Raw genomic sequence first — 6,871 nt, 5'->3', positions numbered from 1 at the left:
CCTAGGATTTTCCTCCTACCTAACCACAGTTAGGGCTTTTGCCTAAGTACACTTAGGACTTTTCCTACAAAGCTCATTCAACATATCAGATAACAAAACACCTTAACTTTGAACCCTTTGACATAATCAAAACACAAGTTCGATCGTCGGATGTTTCTCGCACCAACAATCTCCCCCTTTTTGATTATGGCAACACGATTCAAAGTTAAGTCAAAATTATAACAATAAATACAGAAGGTTAAACATGAGCATAAATGAAATCATTTCAAATCAATACCTATGCTTCCTCTTTCATGTTTAAATTCTTAATTTACATAACTTTGACTTTTCTCTCCCCCTTTGATATAAATCAAAAAGCACAAGTAGAGAGAAAAATATAGAAAAATATTCTATGCAATTTTAAGCTCCCCTGAATAGTAGCACTTAGCAAAATTTAGCTTTTAAAATACTTAGCTAATTTAGAAATATTTTGAAAAATATCTAAAAACTTTTCTTTTTTGAAAAACAAACTTAGCTAAATTTTCAGCTTTAAAATTGATTGCGTTGAGAAAACACCTTTCCAAATAGCTAAGTTTTAGAAAATAATCTAACTAAGTATTTAGCTTAAAGGGGTTTTTATACAAAAGCATAGTTAAGTACTTAGCTTGAAAATACTTAACTTGAATAACATAGTTAAGTATTTTACAAACTTAAAACATTTTCAAAACTATTTTAACTTGATTTTTCAAAGAAAACTTAGCCAAATTTTGAAAATAAATGCTTTGTCAAGTACTTAGCTTTCAAAACTTAACTTAAAAACATTTTGATAAATTTAGTACTTAGCTTTAAAATATGTAAATAAAATTTGATAAATCTACGTTTTGAAACTCTCTTTTTCACAACAAAAAAAAACTTAGCTAAGTAAGTGATATGAAAAATACTTGAGCAAATACTTAGTTTTGTAGATAATTTATTATTATTTTTTTTTTGAAAAATAACTTAGCTTGACTCCCTTCACTCCTCTTTGATTAATGCCTAAAAAATTTTGAGGATCCTAGAGTCCAAGCATAAAAAAATATATATATATATTTTTTCCAAATTTTTCATCTTACTCATTCTAGGTTATCAAGCATGTTTAACTTATGAGTGAGTGTGAGATGAAGTTGTCAATATTGAAATTGAGATACGGGTTTGAATTTCAAAATTTAAAATATAAGTAAACATTTCATATTTTGAAGCTTCAAAGATATATTAAAAATTAATAATCTTCCATATTAAATTAATTTGATATAATTAAGATTTTAAATATCTAAGAATTAATAATTTGAAATTTGATTATGATTTAAGAATAAATTATCATTCGGAAGTAATTAAAATTTTGAAAATCTAATAATTAAATGATTAGGAATTTTGAATTCCAATATGATTTTGAAATTAATTAGGATTTAAATTTTGAAAATTGAATATGACTTGAAAATTAATTATTATTTGAAACATAAGATTAAGATCATGAAAATAAAATTTTAATAATTAATAATTTTAAATTTTAATTATGAATTGAGAATTTAAGATTAAGATTTTGATTTGAAAATTTAATAATTAATAATTTTGTAAATAATAATTTTGAATTTTGTAAGAAAAATTATAATTTACTTTGATTGAAATTAATTATGATTTGAAACTTAATAATTAACTTTTTGAAATTAATTATAATTTTTGAAACTTAATAATAGTTAACTTTTTGAAATTATAATTTTTTGAAAATTAATAATATTAACTTTTTATAATTAATTATAATTTTTGGAATTGATTATAAAAATAATTATAATTAATTATGATAATTATAATGATAATTACAATTAAAATCTTAATTCTTGAATCTTTATTAAGATTTTGAATTTAAATTACTTGAAAATAATTAATTATGATAATTATAATGATTTGAAAGGAATTATCATTTTTGAAAAATAATTTTAAAATATTTATGGAATTAAGTAAGATTAATTAAAATTATTTTAAGAATTAAATTGGATTTTTAAAATTAATTATGATTATAGGATGATTAATTATAGGATTTTGAAATTATGATTTTAAATTAATTATAGAATTAAATAGGATTTTGAAATTAATTAAAATTAATTTAATTGAATTGATTAACTATTTTAATCCTAGGTCCATCTCACACTTTTTTATATTATCAATCAGGGAACCTTAATAATTTTATGAGATGGTTATCTTTAATTTTGATTATGTTTAAGGATTAATTTACATTTGAGTTAGACTTAGGTTTTTCAAATAGTCAATTAAATACACATTTCAAGAATTGGCTCTTAGGCTGTGGCGAGGCACTATGCCTTCTTGGATATGAGATCATCCACCACTTCTAGACAGAGCCTTTCAAAGAAATTATATATTTAATTTTTTTTTTGAAATCCCTAGGTTTAACTAAATAAGTGTAAATTATGCCTAGGTCCTTAATCTAGCCAAATCTAAGCATGCATAAAATTAAAGTAGAAAATAACAATCATCAAACAATTGTATTTATTTATAAAGACAGTTTTTTATTAGCTCCCCCTGGATCATAGCCTCGATATAGTGTCACGCCCCCAGAGGAGTCCTTACCGAAAAATTTCGGCAGCATCTCCCCTGTACGGGTGACAATATGAGGCATACATACATACAAAATACAGCAGCCACATTCCGCTGGAATATATTTATACAACCACGCAGTTATATAATCAGCCCACTCGGCTGGAACAGAAATAAACACAACCACGCAGTTATATAATCAGCCCACTCGGCTGTACTAAAATCAACACAGCGGAAATCACAAAACATAAAGCAACTAACTGCGAGCCAGCTCGGCTTGACACAATAATATCAAACCAAATACAAGAGAACACAAATGCATAAACAAGTACAAAACCTAAAATACAAATAGCGTAAGAAATACCAAAATCGAAAGATCGTCCTCGAATGTGACGTGGGACTAGCGGACAGGCTCTCCAGGTGACTCCATAAATCCTTTACCTGTTACCTGGCGAAATTACCAATATACGGGGTGGTGAGTATAAAGACTCAGCGGGTAATAGACAGATAGTGCATGAGTATAGTAAAGAACTAGAGATGCAAAGGTATACAGTCTCGTATGGAAATAGCAGATACTACAGTGATATCATAATAAGTGTCCATACCTAAAACCATATCCTAGGCTAGTAGTAAAAGGTAAAGTGTAGCAAAGTCCTGCTACAGTAATGCTCATAACTACATGGTATCATGTGAGGTATATACATGTCTACAGTAAGTAAGTAAGTGTCTAAACACATATCATAGGTATAAATCTCAACCTATGTAAACATAACAGCATAAATAAACAACGGCAGCATAATCTAGCAACAGTAGCATAAGAAATAGCAGTATCAGCAGGTATAATAATAACAGCGTATGCACGGATGGTCACTCCCGCCCACCCCTCAAGTCCATGACCCCAGTATGGACGAGAGACCGGGATAATGACAGACTGTACACCACTCCAGCTACCACTACTCTCGAGTGGCCGAGGGGACAGTTGCATAGTAGCTGAATAGCTACGTCTGCGACGGGGTCCCTGCTGCCCGCGACTCCAGCAAACACTACCCATGAGTGTGCGAGTGGGGGGCATGACAGGACATGCGACACGCTCCAAGCTACCACTACCCATGAGTGGCCGAGCGTGCGGCCCAGGCCAACGACCGTCTCAACTACAAGGGAGCCAGGATCGTTGGCAATGCATGCAATGACATGATGCGAACAGTGCAACAGTCATCATATATATATAAACAGAAACAGGTATGCTACATGAAGCCAGCATGCTCAGTAAGGTGTGTAAATAAACAGCAATCAAAGCATGTAAACATGGTATCAGGTGTCTATATATCCAATACCTAATATCTAATGTCTAGCATCTGGTATCTGATACCTAGTAATATAGTATCTGCTAAATATCATCGATAGCAACGAGAGACTGTATAGATACAGAAACGAGTAGCTCAAAGATTGAGTGAAAGTATCAAACGCAGGAAAAATAAGAGTGGAGTCAAGATAGATACAACAACTATCTGAACATAAAGCTCATGCGCTAGGATCAAAACACTCAAGAGATAAAGCAAGAAATACCCGCCTTAAATGTAGATCGGGCTAAACAATCCAACGTTGAGATGCTCGTCTCGAACTAACGCCCTGCAAATCACACAAAATATAGTTTAGCTAACCACATATGCAATAACTATCTAAACCTTAAAGCCCAAACTAATAAGGGGAAACCCTAATCGAAATGATTAACCTCAATTACACACATCTATGATTTCTTTAATCTTCTCAATCATAATCAAAATCTAGTAATCCATCATTTAATCCGTTGTATCACCTATTAGACTTTATGAAATAACCCTACTTATTTTATCTCAATAAAATGGACTAATCTCTTTCGTCATCAATCATAGCTACATTAGATTCAATAACCCTAATAACTCCATAGTCCAACCAATTTAACAAACATAGATCAATGCTAACCAAACCACTGCATACCATGAAATCCAATGTCCATCTTCAACATTCCATCGAATTCCAAATCTGCTACATCACCAAATCCATTCGCATGATAATCACATACAAACCCAAATCCACTCAAGCCTCAAATCACAACTAAGTAGAATTGGAATACTCTAACCATTTCACAACTAAAATTAAATCTAGGTCGTATTCGGAATTACCTCCACAGCTTACCCAATTCCAAAGTTATCAGCTCACAATCGAAGGCTTCATTTTCTGAACATGATGACCAGATCCATGGATTGCCGGTGAGCAATGCTGGCCAAAACTACAACGACCTGCCAAGCAATAAGTCTCCACATCTCAATATCAAGAATGCCAAAACTGACTTCTGCTAATTCAATACTAAACATGTCTTACCTTCTTCGGTCACTCCCTTCCCTACAATGAATCCTTGGCAACCACACTCAACGCCAATGGCAGTAAGCAGGTGAGGTTAGCAATTTGCTCACAATGATATCCCCACAGCCATTGTGGATGAACGAGGTGGGGAGGAGCTACCGGCAGTGGAATAGAGGATGACCTCATACTGAAACAGAAGCTCGATGATGGTGGCAACTAGGGCACGGGGATGGCTCGACGATGGCCAATCAGTGTAGTGCGGCGCGACAATGGTCTCTGGATCAGCAGAGGGACAGTGCTAGGGCACGACCGGGTAGTTGATAGGAGGAAAGGATGGTTCTCATGATGGCCGACGCTATCGGTGGTGGAGCTCGCGGCAGTCGTCATCAGCCGGAGACGCATGGCGCGGCATCGGCAGGAGATGAGCGGCATCGAGCGAAGACTCACCGCGGAGCATCAGGCGACGATGGCATCGGGCAGATGCTAAGGCACAATGACGAAAAGGAAATGGGCAGAGAAGATGCGAGGCTCAGAATAGGGCAAGGATTGGAATCGGGCGTCGTCGGCGGTCTTTCGTGGATGGCCGTCGTCGATGTTCGGTGGCCTTAGGCGACAGAATCGGAGAGGGCAGAGGTAACGCGAAGAGGAGGAAGGCGGCGGTGGTGTGTGCGGCGCGATGCGAGGAGAGGGAGGAAGGGTTCGGGCGGATGAAGGCTAGGGCACAGTAGCCATAAGTTTTATATACTTAGGTTTACTTAATTAAATCCTAAGTACATTTCTCAATCAACTCCCATATTTGGGTATTCCAATGAGGCTTTCTCTAAACCCAATACTTGATCACCTTAAACTACACCAAACGGACTCCAAAAAATTCCCAGAAAATTCCTAAAAAATCCAATATGATTATTTGTCCAATAACCTTATTATTTTATTATTATTTGGGCACCGTATTTTACATATGGTCTATTAAAGTAATAGACTTCATCCTTGGGGACCCAATATTTACCAAGTCTAACTTGGTTGGCCAAGTTGGACTTAGGTACTCATGCTTGGATTACCTTTCTATTTGGTCTATTAACAGGTGATAGTTAAGACTGGTATTTTCTTTTAGTTTTAAATCCTAGTCCGAATCTATTGTAAACGGCTCCTTGTTTTCCAAAAATCAGGTTAAGATTCTTGGAACCTAGTGTAAACCGTTCCAATGCTATCTTCAAATCTTTGACTTGAGTTTTCAGGCTAGAATTCTCTTCCTTAAGCTTTTGGACTTGAGTTGAGGTTCCATTCTAAACAGAGCCAGTCAAGGATTTGGAGATAGTCACTTCTTTAAGGGTTGTTACCTCCTTTAGAAGTGATTTGATCTGAATGTTAGATTTAGCTAATTTCTTTAACAAATAAGAAACTAATTTTTCTAAATTAATACCAGAAATTAAGGAGCTTACAGTGAATTTGGGCCCTTCGAAAATGGATACGGATCCATGGCTTTGTTTGGACTCGGTTTCTGACTCGCTCTCAGTTTCAGACTAGAACTCTGACTCGGTTTTGATAATATTTGCTTGTACCGGTAGAGCGAGAAAGCTTGCTTGTTCTTCTTCGTCGGATTCGGATTCGTCAGATGACTCGAACCATGTTGCCTTTAACACCTTCCTTTTTCGTTGCCTTTGGTTTGGACAATCTAGCTTGTAGTGCCTCTTTTGATTACAACCGTAGCAAGTAACTTCAGTCTTGACCTTCGTGTTCGTCTGAGTTGCCTTTTTCTTTTTCTTGCACATCTTCTGAACCAATTTCACTAGTTCAGCGGTAATCTCGTCGTCGTCTTTTGTGTCCATTTCTTCTTCTATCTTCGGTTTGATTTTACGTCTTGCTTTTGGTTTGCTTGTACCTGTAATCAAAGCTATACCCTTCTCGGTCAATCGAGTGTTAACTTGTTCATGTAATTCAAATTTAGCAAATAGTTCATCTA

This window comes from Zingiber officinale, chromosome 4A, assembly GCF_018446385.1.
Source record: "Zingiber officinale cultivar Zhangliang chromosome 4A, Zo_v1.1, whole genome shotgun sequence".
NCBI lineage: Eukaryota > Viridiplantae > Streptophyta > Magnoliopsida > Zingiberales > Zingiberaceae > Zingiber > Zingiber officinale.
This window is presented reverse-complemented; position numbering follows the sequence as displayed.